The sequence below is a fragment of the Diceros bicornis genome, chromosome 3 (assembly GCF_020826845.1).
Source record: "Diceros bicornis minor isolate mBicDic1 chromosome 3, mDicBic1.mat.cur, whole genome shotgun sequence".
NCBI classification, from domain to species: domain Eukaryota; kingdom Metazoa; phylum Chordata; class Mammalia; order Perissodactyla; family Rhinocerotidae; genus Diceros; species Diceros bicornis.
In genome coordinates this window covers 46,926,931-46,942,460 of record NC_080742.1, presented here as the reverse complement: position 1 = coordinate 46,942,460, position 15,530 = coordinate 46,926,931, and the positions used below count along the sequence as shown (strand labels likewise).

Sequence of the window (15,530 nt, the reverse complement as noted above, 5' to 3'; positions counted from 1 at the left end):
TTGGAAATATAGTCATTGCATATGTAATTGGTTAAGATGAGGTCATACTGGAGTAGGCTGGGCTCCTGGTCCAATATGACTGGTGTCCTTATAAGAAGACAGCCATGTGAAGACACAGAGACACACAGGGAGAACGCTATATGATGATGTTGAATTGAAAGAAGGAGGATTGGAGTGATGCATCTACAAGCCAAGGAACTCCTGGGGTTACTAGGAGATAGGAAGAGATGGCGAAGGATTCCCCTACAGGTTTCGGATGAAGCATGGCCCTGCTGACACCTTGATTTCAGATTTTCAGCCTCCAGAACTGTGAGACAATAAATTTCTGTTTCCTTATGTCACCAAGTTCATGGACCTTGGTACAGCAGCCCTAGGAAACTGATACAGTGACTTTGATTGATTTAGTTTTCTCTCTGTGCCTCGGTTTTCTCACCCTTAAAAAAGGAATAAGTCTACCCACCTCATAGGGTTGAAGTAACCCACGTGAACAACCAAATATGTTAGCTATTTTTCTAAAACTGGATGTTTAGTGGTTGTTGGCCTACAAAAAAACTGACATGAAGGTTAGAATATACTTCTGAGTACAAGCCTGATGCCCAAAGGCCTTAAAAGCTGTTAAAACAATATTAGTAATAATAATAGAGTAAAATCCTGTGATCATGTGAACTAGGATATTATGCAATTGGTGATTGGTTTTCATTCTCTGCCCAGGTTGCATCCTCAAATTGGGATGGATAAAGCAGGCAACTCAGTGTTGGGAAATGGCAGGAAAAAGGAGAATCTTGCAACTCCCATATTTTTCTTGCCCAGTCTCCCCACTCATACAAATGAACTGGGCACCAGCCAATGGGGAGATTCTTGGAGTGATGCTTGAATCTTGGAAGACCCAGTCAGCTACAGGAGCCAGAATGGTTCTCATTTATATTTAAGCCAGATTAGACAATTGCCACTAGGTTAGTGACACAAAATCATAGCTGGGACAGGAAGAGTGTTGATTCATGTTATTGGATCCCTACAACTCTGGACTGGCTATGTGGGCAGGTTTGCCCACTTATTCCCTTGGAATAATGCAACTCTGAATTTTATGAAATTTGAACTTTTGGACTCCTCTTTTCATTTAATGTTTAGTAAATCCATAATTTCGTTAAAAGCTTTGAATAGATATTTGCAGTGTATTAATCACTTCATCAAACGAGTGTTTGGAAATACCTGTGTGAGTCATTTAGCTGGTACATTTCTATTTTGAAACAGAAACCAATTATGCAGCTTAGGGATGTGAATACCTGTATGTGTGCAGCTCTTTTCTTTAAATATCAACAGATATGCATATTGCACTCAAAATTAGAAAGATTGACATAGGACTTTTTTTCCCAAGGAAAATGAAATGCAAATAAATTGTCCATTAGTACACAGATTAGTGCGTCTGATTCATGTAGAGTGTTTCCACTTCCTTAGATATTGTGCTCTCTGAGATGCATCATCCAGATATTTGATAGATTTCCTTCCCCTCTCGCAACTTATTTGGATGTTTGGACATAACATGGACCTAGCTTAAAGGGAGATGTTTGACTTGGAACTTAATTCTCAAGGAACAAATTAGCTAGATTATATGTTGCTAAAATAAGACAAATTAAGAGTGACTTGGATTTCCACCCAAGTGGCAGAATTAGAGGAGGAATAAATAAGTGACCAAGCTATTCTAATTTCTAGAAGCAGGAACCATAAATGATTAGATGGAGACTAATCAGTAAGGAGGTCTCTATCCACCCTCCTAATTCTCCCAGATTTCTTTTATTTTCTAGAGTCACAGAAATTAAAGGCATTTAGTGCATGTTTAGGAGTTCTAATTTTAGCCATGCAATTGGTATTAGAATCCTGAAGACTGAAGAGTCTATTCTCAAATGGTTGACAAATTGAAAGGCTCAGCAAAATAAATCACTAACAACTGAAAACATCTGTGTGTAAGCGCAAGCCTGGAATCTTATTGAGAGCATTTCTCATAGAAGACTCAATTTGTTGAACTTCACAGTGTTGCATTCCCCTAACATATAAAGTGGTGTGCAAATTCCATTTCACACTAATACCAAGGGCTTGATCCTTCCCTTTGATATGCTACGAGCGAAAGCACATTCTCCAAGATTCACTGAGACAAGTGAGAAAGGACAAGGCTGAGCCCTGGTAGGTCTATTGCTCCTAGCCTGCCACACAGCAAGCCTGAAGGTTTAGAAAGGCATTTGAAAAGAAATGTAGAGGATGGTCTTGTATCTTGATATACCTCTATATCATGGTGTAAGGTATATGTATGGTAATACATATGGTATTATGTATTATGGTACATATGGTAATATGTATGATTCAACCTAATACTGTTCAAAGGTTAGGAGTAGAAAGAGAGGGAGAGAGGAGAGTTCATTTGCTGATTCTCTTTTTTTTTTTTCCTTTTCTTTACAAACATGTAAGCAAATTGAATAAAATGTTCAGTTTGGTTCAGAATCACATTGTTGATTCTAAACATGAAGGTGTTGACTATCTCTACCTCAATGAAAGAATTTGATCAACTTCATCCTGGTTTATCAGCCAGGTCATCTTTTGGTCATCTTTACTTCTTGTTTTTGGGGTTCCGAATCCACTAAAAGAAGGTACAAATATGTCTGAAAAAAAATACTCTACTTTCATCTACATATTAAACTATTTAAATCAATCACAGATTAAAAGTAAAGAACAGCCAGTTAATTTGTGTTTTTCTTTCCTCTCTATAGCCCCTCTGCCACTACTGAATATAGAAATTTATATCTTTCTCATTTCTTTTAACTCAGCAAATGCCCTGTGGGTCAGCTCTGAAAAAGGGGGCTGACTTCCCTTCGCGTCGTCTTGCTAAAGGAATTGCAGAGCTCTTCCCAGAGGTGACAGGCGTTGGGTTCTTGAACACCCACATTAATAATAAAAAATGGTATCTGCTATTTAAAGGACTCCTGTTAAGGATACATTTCTGGATTAAAAATTAAATTCCACCCAATCTTTTTTTTTTTTTTTTGTGAGGAGATCAGCCCTGAGCTAACATCCGCCAATCCTCCTCTTTTTTTGCTGAGGAAGACGGCCCTGGGCTAACATCTGTGCCTATCTTCCTCCACTTTATATGGGACGCCGCCACAGCATGGCTTACCAAGCAGTGCGTCGGTGCGCGCCCAGGCTCCGAACCAGCGAAGCCCGGGCCGCCGCAGCGGAGCGCGCGCACTTAACCGCTTGCGCCACCGGGCCGGCCCCCAAATTCCACCCAATCTTTTAGTTAGCTACAACCTCCCCAGGGACTGTCTCCAATAAAAAGTATTTGATTTGCTAAAGCTGTGTAGCATTTTCTTGCTAACAGCTAAAATTAGGACTTTCTGAGGGAGTGAGGGGAAGCAAACAGGAGAGCAAGAGGAGATGAAATTTCAGATACCCTTTCGGAACTTGTTCCAATTTGCTGTAATCAGATTTTTTTTTCTTTTACTTTTTCTGTCTTTCTTTTAAAATTAACTGGACTTAGAGTCAGGAATTTTTATATAGTATCATTTTGAACTAATTTCCATTTGTCTCTTCTTGCCAAAATGGAGACCCTGTTTATGGGAATACTATCTTTGGAATGTTCAGTTAAAGCGTTAGAAAAATAAAACCGAAATTTTAACTGGGTTTAGTACCTTTACCTTCCATGTAATTAGAAAAAATCTTATTCATTATTTTATTGCCTTCTTCATGGGTTTTTATTTTTGGTTTGTACCCTGTTGAGAGTCTTTTACAGCATGAGATGTGTTAAGTATGATTTAGCCATGTAAAGGAGAGGAGATATTAGTAATAGTAATAGTTATTTTTCTCTACTTATATAATATTAGTTCAAGGATCTTAATGCATATTCTAGCTAGTTTCGTTTGTAAGTACTAGTGTCTTTATTTTAATGAAGATAGAAAAGCACAGAGAAGTTAGGCATCTCTCCTAGGGTTTCAAGTAGAATCATTAATAGCTACAAACATGGAATTTGTAAGGCAAAGTGTTCTAAAAGACTGTACGCCATCAAATATACTCATAAAATAATAGGATTCAAAGGCTCTTAAATGTTGTGTGGTTAAAAGCCCGGATTGAGTCAGCGTTTAATTTCTTCTATAACATCCTGGTTTAGTGTTTGTCTTATCTCTACTGATACTTTTGCTTCTGGGGCAGCCTATTCTACGTAGCGAATCACAAAACAAAAGATCAAAGCATTGCAGACACATATGCAAGTAACTGCACAAGTGATTGTACAAACCAGTTTGCTGATACACAGTCTATGTAGAGAGCTGGACAAGAGGTCCCAAATTGGAAGTGGATTTCTTGGACTCATTTATTTTGGCAAAAGGCACATACCATGAAATTTACCATTTTGATCACCTTTAAGTGTTCAGTTCAGTGGTGTTAATTACATTCACAATGTTGTGCACCACCATCCATTTCCAGAAATTTTTTATCTTCCCAAATGAAAACTCTGGACCAATTAAACGCTAATTCCTCATTTCCTCCTTCCATCCAGCCCCTCGCAACCACCGTTCTATTCTAGGTACCTCATATAAATGGAATCATACAATATTTGTACTTTTGTGTCTGGCTTATTTCACTTAGTATAATGTCTTCAAAGTTTATCCATGTGGTAGCATGTGTCAGAATTTGATTCCTTTTTAAGGCTAAATAATATTTCATTGTATGTATCTATCACATTTTGTTTATCCGTTCATCTGTCAATGGACACTTGGGTTGCTTCCACCTTTTGGCTATTGTGAATAATGCTGCAATGGGTATGGGTGTATAAATATCTCTTCAAGACCTTGCTTTCAATTCTTTTGGGTATATACCCAGCAGTGGAATTGCTGGATCATATGGTAATTCTAAGTTTAATTTTTTGAGGAACCACCACACCATTTTCCACAGTGGTTGTGCCATTTTACATTCCTACCAGCAATGTAAAAGTTCCAGTTTCTCCACCTCCTTGCCAACAGTTGTTTATTTTCTGTTTGTTTGTTGATAATAGCCATCCTACTGTGTGTGATGTGTTATATTATTGTGTCATTGGATTCATTTTCTTTGGCTATGTAGGTAGAACTTCACAGTGCTTTATAAAAGTTTGATTTAGTTGGCAACATTGAAGATCAGGAGCATAGAGATAAAACTTCAAATTTCAACCTTCCCATGAAAAATCAGATGACCTGGCAGCACTGGGCTTTAATTCTTGAATGACTGTCATTGGCTAGAGTCGAATGGCTGCTGCATCCTCTGGATATGGCAGGAAATGCACTCTCAAATTTTCCACAGACCTCACCACTCCTTATTGCAACCCCCCATTACACCCTCATGCTAACTTATTTAACTGCCTAAGCTTATAGGTATTTGAGTTTGCAACCAATTTCTGAGCTGAAGAGTATTAAAGATAAGATGATATCTTACAATGTAAAATATAGAACATTGAGTAGGAGGCTTTTATTCTGATTACTCTTCTTTTTCTTTTTTTCTTTTGGTGAGGAAGATTCACCTTATGCTAACATCTGTGCCAATCTTCCTGTATTTTGTATGTGGGTCATTGCCACAGCATGGCTGACGAGTGGTGTAGGTCCGTGCTGAGGATCGAAACCTGCGAACCTGGGCTGCTGAAGTGGAGCACGCTGAACTCAACCACTAGCCACGGGGCCGGCCCCTGATTACTCTTCTTAAGAGTGAAGAATAGAATCTATTTGAAGAAACAGAAGACTATACCAACATGAAAAGATGTATATGATATGTTCAACATTGAACCAACAAAAGATACTTATTGAGCACCTATGATATACCAGGTATTGTTCTAAGCACTTAAAAGATACCAGTGAACAAAATAAGCATACCCCCTGCCCTGTTTTTGTAGCACTTATATTCTAGTATGAGCAGGGGGGCAGAAAATAAATCGTAAATGTAATTAAATAAGTTAATTAGTCAATTATATTATATGTTAAGTTAAAAAGAAAAGAAGGATACAATATTATTAGATTTAATCATACTAGGTAAAAATCATGCCTGTTAAAAAAAAAAAAAAGAAAAGGAAACAGGCAAAATCTTAGTAATTATATTAGGGTTTAAAGTTTTATGTCTTTTCAATGTATTCCAAATTTTATTGACATTATTTTAATTTGGTAATTTAAATATAAATTTAGATTCTTGAAAAGAATAAAGAAAAGTAGTCTATTCAGTGTTGGGCACCAATTTTTTATGAGAGACTGAAAATAAATAAGAAGTTGTTGTTTAGCCATCTGGTGCCCTAAATTCAGGGGTAGAAATTTTGTTTCTGGGTGAAAATTTGTGAATATTTATTTTTTCTATACTCAAAACAATGCAAAACTTAATATAGAACTCAAGTCTCAGGAAGACCTTACCCTCCAAAGACAGCGACTCTCAGGGTTTAGAGCAAGTTTATTTTTATTTTTCCAGTGGCAGGACACACACCCTGAAATTCACATATATTTGGGTTGTGTGTCTTTAATATTGATAAAAGTGCTGAATGTAGTAGAGCCACTCTTGGCGTGTATATTTTTCCTATTTTTCAATTAACCTCTATAATATCTCCACTTTTAAATCTTTCATAAAAATCTTTTTATTGAAGCATAGTATATTTATAGAGGTATCTGTGTATACATGTATATGTATATGCATGTGTATATATACTATGCTTCATCAAGTCTAATGTGTGTATATGTATACACACATATATGTATATATGTACACACACACATATATACATGATTTAATGAATTTTCACAAACTGAATGCTCTTTCCTTTGACATTTGCACTACTGTTCTTTCTTATCTCTTGGATCCTGAGTTAAATGTCATATCCTCAGAGAGACCTTCTCTAACCACTGAATCCAAAGTATCAAGTCATTTTCCATCAGTGTGGTTCTCGAAGTATGGTCTGGGGATTCTGAGGGTCCTCGAGATCTTTGCCAGGGGTCCATGAGGTCAAAACTGGTTTCATAATAATACCTAAGCCATTCTCTATCTTTTCATTCTCATTCCGTTCTGAGTGTACAGTGGAGTTTTCCCGAGGCTACATGATGGGTGATTACATCTCTTTGATGGCTACTAATGGAATGTGTGCTTAAATGTTTAAAAATTTTTTCAGTTTTTATTTCTAACACAGTAAATATTGATAGATATAACCCACATTGGGGTCCTCAGTAATTTTTAAGAATATCAAGTGTTCCCGAGACCAAAAACTTTAAGAATTCTGCTCTATTGCTTCATCATATTACCCCTTTTAAATAAGTAGTCTGTGCAGCCCTTTACCATCAGATGTTTTCTTATTTTTTTAACACATTTACTATATGCCTTTTCCCTAGACCATTAGCATCATGAGAATAGAGACTTTACCTGTTTACTGCTATATTTTAGAGTTTCAAATAGGGCCTGGCATGTAATAGTAGCTCAACAAATATTTGTTAGTTGAATGAACAGGTGAATGGATAAGAGACAGGAAAAGAAAAATTGAATATTTTTATGATAAAAACAACCCTAAAGGTGTATAACAATGTTAAATGTTGTTTTTAGCCAAAGAAAAAGATGTTAAAATGAAATTATTAAAAAGATTTAAATTATTAAATTTTTTTTTTTTAAATTTTTTGTGAGGAAGATCAGCCCTGAGCTAACATCCATGCTAATCCTCCTCTTTTTGCTGAGGAAGACCAGCTCTGAGCTAACATCTATTGCCAATCCTCCTCCTTTTTTTCCCTCCAAAGCCCCAGTAGATAGTTGTATGTCATAGTTGCACGTCCTTCTAGTTGCTGTATGTGGGACGCGGCCTCAGCATGGCCGGACAAGCGGTGCTTTGGTGCGCACCCGGGATCCGAACCCGGGCCGCCAGTAGCAGAGCGTGTGCACTTAACTGCTAAGCCATGGGGCCGGCCCAAGATTTAAATTATTAATAAAATTTTAAAAGTGATAATACACAGTGCTGGTGAGGGTATGATGAGGTAAGGATTCTCATTTCCTGCTGATGGGAGTGTCTATTGTTTCATTGCTTTTCAAAAGTAACAAGAACCTTACTGTGCCTACCCTTTTTGAAGCAATAATTACAGTTCTGGTGATTTTTTTACAGGAAATTACTTGAAATACCAAATGTATTATTTACAGTAGTGAAAAATGGGAAAAACCGAAACGTTCAAAAATGCTTGAATGGTTACATCAATTATAATATATCCATGTAATGAAATATTTTGTAGCCATTGAGAATAATGTTTGTAAATCATGTTTAATAGCTTGGAGACAGGCTTATATTTATAATTTAAATGAAAAAAGCATGATTAAAATGTATAAACACTGATCTCAACTATAAAAAATATGTACTGAAAAATACTGGCATGAAATATATCAAAATTATAATAATGGTTATCCCCAGGTGGTAAGATTATGGATTATTTTTATTTTCTTCATATTTTCCAAGTTTCTCACAATAAGCCTCTGTTATAATAACAAGAAAGTTATTTTAAATCACAGTACAAATACTAACAATTTAATAGATAAATAAATGTTTAAAATTACATCTCAATTGTTAACTATCAGAGATATAAAACTGGAGAGACAAAATGGTACAAAAATTGGGATTGCATCATGAGCAAATCTGTCCGAGTTTGATCTTGGAGCTGGGTGATTTACTAGCAAATCATTTAAACCCCAAATCTCTGTGTCTTTACATCTGAGGGTGGTTGTCAGGATTAAATCTGATATATATTTATGTCTTAGCTCAGTACTGGCTACCTGGTAACACTCAATAACATTAAGCATTATTATTGTTATTACAATATTTAACTATGTCTTCATCTAGATATATTTCAGGAAAGAAATCTAAGATCTCTTGGCTTTAAGATTGCTCAGCCAATCAATATACGTCTGTTTCTCATAGCTCTAGAGTCCCCATGTACTTTGAGAAAATAAATCAAAGATAAAAGGAATATTCAGAACACAAGCCCATGTGGAAATTGGTAAAAGCTGATAAACAAGCACCAGTGAGGTGTTACTAGCCTTTAAACTTTAAGGTTTAATGGTGGCTATAAAAGGCAGGCTCAGTGACAGAACGCTCTGTTTGGGGCAATTAGCAACTAGGGGAGAGTTTTCTCACTGTCCTGCTGGGGACATAGTGACAATTCTCTTTGTGTTCTGTAGGTAGCTCCTGTCTCCCCAGTGCCAAGTGCTGGGAAAGCCCAAGCCAACAACCTGGGTGCCATCTTTGACACCTCTCTCTCCCTCTTCTACAGTGTTCAATTTATCTCTAAATCCTGCTGTTTTGACCCCCTAAACATCTCTCTCTAATCTGTCCACTTCTTTCTGTCCTCATCTTCACTACCCTAAAACTACAACCTCCTCGATTGTCTGCCTTCTGTCTCACCCCTCTGCAATCTACTCTCCTTCCTACAACAAGGATCTTTAAAGAATTCAGTCCCATCACGCCCATTCTGAGGGGAAAGTCTTTCAATGGTTTCTCATTGCAAGTGCTCTTTGGATAAAGTCTAAACTCCAGCTTTCCTTGGTACTCTCCCTGTATCTAGTATCCAAACACCCTAATTATTGAATTATGCTCAGGTCCTTGAAAGCAACAAGCTCTCGGTTCTGTGCTGTCTTACTGAAACACTCTCCATGCTCAAACCCTATTCTCCTCCCTCCCCCTACTTATATATTATGGGCTGAATGTTTGTGCCTCCCCGAAATCCATATGTTGAAGCCTCAAACCCCAACGTGCCTCAATTTAGAGATAGGGCTTTTAGGGAGGGTAATTAAGGTTAAATGAGGTCATAAAAATGGGGCTTTTAGCAGATAGGATTAGTGTCCTTATAAGAAGAGACACTAGAGTGCTCACGCTCACTCACTCTCTCTCTCCCTCCACCTCCCCAGCCTCCCATGTGAGGACACAGTGAGAAGCCAGCCGGGAAGAAAGCTCTCACTAGAAACCAATTTGGCTGGCACCTTGTTCTTGAACTTCTAGCCTCCAGAACTGTGAGAAATAGATTTCTGTTGCTTAAGCCACTCAGTCTATGGTATTTTATTATGGCAACCCAAGCAGACTGATACACCATACTCTGAACACCACCACTTCTCCTCTCATCTCTTCTTTCCAAAGACCTCATTGGAGGCAATTTTTCTGTAGGAAGCCTCCCCTAAATGACCCATCTGGATATGGTACCCACCCCCCATGCTCTCAGAGCACCACGAGTTACTACCATCCTATCTTTCGTCACAGTATTATCACTTCTTGTTTCATATTTGGATTCCCCACTGGTGTAGACACCATGAAGCCAAAGAACCCAACTCGGTGAACCCTCAGGATCTAGCCCTCTGTCTGATATACCTGATGTTTCTATGAATATTTTTTTGACTTGATTTGACCGTTTGAAAGTGCAGGCTATTTTCACTTGTTCTCTCTTTTTCCTAGCCATGAAAAATCTGTATTGATATTTTTGAAAAATATTTTGAAGAAAGGACCAAGAAATAACAACTTTAAGAGTAGAAAATTGATTTACAAGAGAATGGTCTTTTATATGATTTATAAATATCTATGAGACTACAACTGAATAACGGAAGGAATTATAGGGGCTGGCCCAGTGGCATAGTGGTTAAGTTCAGTGCACTCCACTTTGGCAGCCCAGGTTCATGGGTTTGGATCCTGGGCATGGACCTACTACTACTCATCAAGCCATGCTGTGGCGGCGTCCCACATACAAAAAAATTAGAGGAAGATTGGCACAGATGTTAGCTCAGGGCCAATCTTCCTCACAAAAAAAAAAAAAAAGAAAGAAAGGAATTGTAAAAGGATATCTAAGTCCTTTATAAGTCCTGTATAAATCATCTAAGAGTCACTAAGTAGTGGCTGAGGGCAAGGGGTTTGGAGTTGGGCTGCCTCCAGTGGGACCCTAGATTACCACTTACAGGGGTAGGGGACCTTAAGAAACTTAATTTTTTGTCACCTATTTCCTCAGTTGTACATTGGGGATAATAAAAAGTAACTGTCTCTTAGAATTTTTGGGAAAATTAAGTGAATAAACACAGGTAAAAGTTCTTAGACTAATATTCAGCACACAATAATTACTTGATAAATGCTAGCTATTTTAATTTTTTAAATTAGTAAAACTGGTTTTAAAAAAAGCAAACTGTTGGATTTGTTCCATTAGGCCCCAGATTAAGGGCTGGGACTATACTGTTTTAGGCATTGTTAAGAATTATTGATTTTCTTGGGTTCTCTTACTGAAGTTGCCATCTCTAACACACAATATTTTATTTTATTTATACCTCACTGTGTTCCAAAATGGATTTCAGGGAGCTTACAGATCAACATAAAATACAGCAAGGAACATGAGTTAAAGGCAGAGTGAAGGAAGAGAGAAAAACAAGAGCGAGGACAAAGTTGGGCTAGGAATAAATCATATATTAGTAAAAATTATGAGCATGTTAAGGCTTGAGATGAAACACTAAATCAAAAGAAGCTAGGGTAGGAATGTTATTTTAATTTCTCCTTCACCTCTTCCTTTTCTTCTTTCTTTCTAAGATGATTTAAATGCTATTTTAAATTTTAAAAACCCAGACTATTTAGGTTACTTTCAGCATCAAATAATTCTACACTTGTGGATGAAGCCTGATCTTCCATATTTTCATTTGTGAAGCTATATTTAAACTTGTAAACAGACTACATGTTAATCAATGGAGATGAAGGAGCTTAGTACTGATTTAAGCACCCGTGACCTGCTGGATACCAGTCTAAGCCTTCACCTGACTTGTTTTTTGATACCACAACCCTAGGAAGTAATTAAATATCCATTTTATAAACAAGGCGCAGAGAAGTGAGGTGATTTGCTCAATTTACCATAGTTATAAGTAGTTAGAACTCAAACCTACATCTGTCTCTGGTGCCTGAACTGCTATCATCTCATCAGGGGCAGATCTTCCAGAGATAGTACACACCTTTGCCCTAAGACATCAGAGCAGTTCTAGAATGTCCTTTGAACATTCAGCTTCTTGGTTTCATTTTCCTATTGAGAGATTTTCTTGGTAAGTGATATATATCATTTCTTGGTTTTGTTTACATAATTTGCCATACTGGTAGCAGAAGAGAAATTTAGGTGTGGTTGGGAAGAAAGTCTTAGCAGAGATATGCAGGGCTACAGGAATCACTCAGAAGGTTCCAGATCATCTTGCTCAAGTGTTAAAAAAACAAGTGTCAGAGAAGCTAATGGATGTTAAGATTTGAGAGTAAACTTATGGGGGAATTAAAAACTTATGGCAGGATCAGAGAAGATCCTTAGAAATGTACTTAGAGCCAAGGGGGAAATGAAGATGTTAACGTTATGAGTGTCCATTTTATTCACATTTGAACACTAGGAAACGACTGTACCTGGAAGTATGAACACTTCCTCCTCCCATTGGTAACTTAGACTCAAAAAGCACAATGAAGGAAAAAGTTAAATTTAAGATATCTCTAGTCATTCCTTCTCATTACCCCCCTCCCTCCTTCTCTTATAAAACCGAAGATTGTCATTAATTTATTATTACACAGGAACAGTTTGACTTAGCTTATGAAATACCGGGTCTAACCATATTAACTATGGTTAGTTCAGTTCTCTGAGCAGTCCATGAAATTTTTCTTTTTTTCTTTTTTCATGACTGTAACTTTGCATACGACTTTCAATCTGTCTTGATTGTGCTGTTCCTCCTTTGGTCTAGTATCCTGAAAAACTCTTACACATCCTTTAAGTTTTAGTTAAAACAGAAAACATTGGACATGCACCATACATTTTATTACAAATCTCTTGGGTTTGGGGTAAGGCAGGATTTGACAAACTATGGCTAAATCCAGCTGGCTGCCGGTTTGTGTAAATAAAAATTTAGTGGGCCACAGCCATGCTCATTCATTTGTGTATTGTTTGTGGCTGTTTTTGGCATTATTAAGTGGCTGTGACAGGGACCATCTGGCCTGCAATGTCTAAAGTATTACTATCTAACCCTTTACAGAAAAATTTTGCCAACTCTAGGGGTAAGAAGGGACAGACTTTTATTTCTTATTTTTACATGTCAAAGGACAAAACAAAACAAAACTATATGATGGGGGTGATATTTTGTTTCTGGTGTTTTTTTCTACGTTACAGAAAATAGATTTTTTCTTTAAGAACACATTTTTAATTAAAAAAATATTTTTAAAGATTCGACTCAAATGGTATCTCATCTGTGAAGTCTTCTATTACGGTTTGTATCACACACGTTTCCACAACAGTTAGACTTTTCCGTATTAGTGGTTATCATACTGCATGGCGATTATTGCTTCCATGTCTGTCTCTCAGACAAGCCCATGAACTTCATCATGACAGAGAGATTGGGCTGAGTCTTTTTCTAGGGACTAACCCAGAACACAAAGATTTTATAGCACAATGAGAGAAAATACTTCCTCACTTTTATAGTTTACAGAGTATTCTCATAATGATTTTTTAATTATCTTCCTATTTTTACTGAAATATCACCTAAACAGAGAAGGCTTCCCTGAACACTCCATATAAAAAAGCAACTCATTACATTCCAACCCCTTCATTCAACTTTGTAATTTTTATAGCACATAGAACTACTTGACAGAGTAAATGTTTATTAATTTCTGGCCCGTCTCTCCCCACTCCCTAGAATGTAAGCTCCCCATGAGTAAATATCGATCTCCTCACTTCATGGCTATATTCTCAGTGCCTAGAACGCTACCTAGAATATAAGATTGATAGAGCTATATCATCCTCGTTTTAGTGACTAAGGAAACTGAGATGGAAGACATTGCTGTTCATTTTTTGTTTTTTTTAAGTGGAAGGGGTTTTATTTGAATTATGTATAATTGTCATTTCTTTTCCCTTTGAATAAAGACTAGCCTACACATTTAAAATTTCCTATCTAAACGTCATTTTTGAGCAAGATCATTTTTCAAGCTATAGCCTCTTTTCTAAAAAATCATCTTTTTGGGGGGCATTTAGTTAACTTAATTATTTATTTATCTTTATTTTCTGTGGGTTTAAGCAAGTTTTTTTCAGCTTTATTGACATAATTCACAAATAACATTGTAAGATATGGAAAGTGAAAAACGTGATGATTTGTATATGTATACATTGTAAAAGGATTCCCTCCATTGAGTTAATTACCACATCCGTAACCTCACATATTTACCTTTTTTGAAGAAGTTTAAATTGATGGCCTATGGTCACACTGACTGTAATTGTCAGATCAAGGAATAATAAATGGGGACCACAAGAGACAAGAAATGAGGAAAGGGGAGAAGACAAAAGAAATAAATTGATGTTCTTTGAGGACAAATGTGTCAGGAAGAGCATTTGGCTAAAAAAAAATAGAAAATGAAAACCACCTATGTCTTAATATCAAGAGTAGTGGTAATAGTACTAGCAACACCGTTATTTCATGGAGTCTAAGTAGATATTGAGTGTAAGATGCTCCTTTATTTTATGTACCACTAAGAAAGAAAAATATTTCCAGTTAAGTTATGATACGCCATTGATTAGTAGATGCATCCTAATTTCAGAGTTGCTAAAATGGAAAAAAATGTGTGTTAGAATCAATGTAATAAAGTTCACCACTCTCTCCTCCAACCCCCTGCCGCATCAGCAACAACTGCTATTTCTCAATTGCCCACTGGCTTTCACAACTGCTCTGAGAGTTTTCAATCCTTATAACAATCTCTGTTTTATAGAAGAGGAAACTAAGTCTTGCAGCAGCTCAGTCATTTTCTCAAGATCACAGCACTAATCTGAGATTCAGAGTCCATAACCACCATGTCCGTGTGTTGGAAATCCAACAATGGGTATTATCTCAGCAGTATGAGCTTGCAATTAATTTTTTAAAAAATTTATTCATAAGTATTTAATGATCATCTCCATAAGACTTCTTTTAAAAAATTACCACAATATTTTTATACCAAAAATTAACAATTATCCCTTTATATCATCTGATATTCAATCAAATTTCAACTCTTTGATTTAAAATTTTTAAAATAACTTTATTGAGATATAATTCACGTATCATAAAATTCATCCTTTTGATGTGTACAATCCAATGATGTTTTTAGTATATTTGCAAAGTTGTGCCCTACCTAATCACCGCTATCTAATTTCAGTACATTTTCATTACCCCTAAAAGAAACATATCATACCCATTAGCAGTCACTCTCCATTTTCCCATAAAAACCCCAGTCCTAGGCAAACATTAATCTATTTTTTTTTTTTTGTCTCTATGGATTTACTTATTCTGGACATTTCATATAAATGGAATCATGAAATATCTGGCCTTTTGTGTCTGGCTTCTTTCACTCAGCATGTTTTCAAGGCTCATCCATGTTACAGCATGTATCAGTACTTCATTCCTTTTTGTGGCTAGATATCATTCCATTGTATGGATATACCACATTTTATTTATCCATTCGTCAGTTGATGGACATTTGGGTTGTTTCTACTTTTTGGCTATTATGAATAATGCTGATCAAC

The 15,530-nt window shown here is 36.5% G+C and overlaps 1 long non-coding RNA gene across 1 annotated transcript in view; it reads left to right on the top strand.

The window, feature by feature from the left end:
- The window catches only part of LOC131395164 (uncharacterized), a 38,963-nt gene extending 33,705 nt beyond the window's left edge, over positions 1 to 5,258 (top strand). Inside the window, exon 4 of the long non-coding RNA XR_009216282.1 lies at positions 5,101 to 5,258. This is a non-coding gene — a long non-coding RNA (uncharacterized LOC131395164). The remainder of the gene's footprint in view (positions 1 to 5,100) is intronic.
- Positions 5,259 to 15,530: the final 10,272 nt, after the last annotated feature.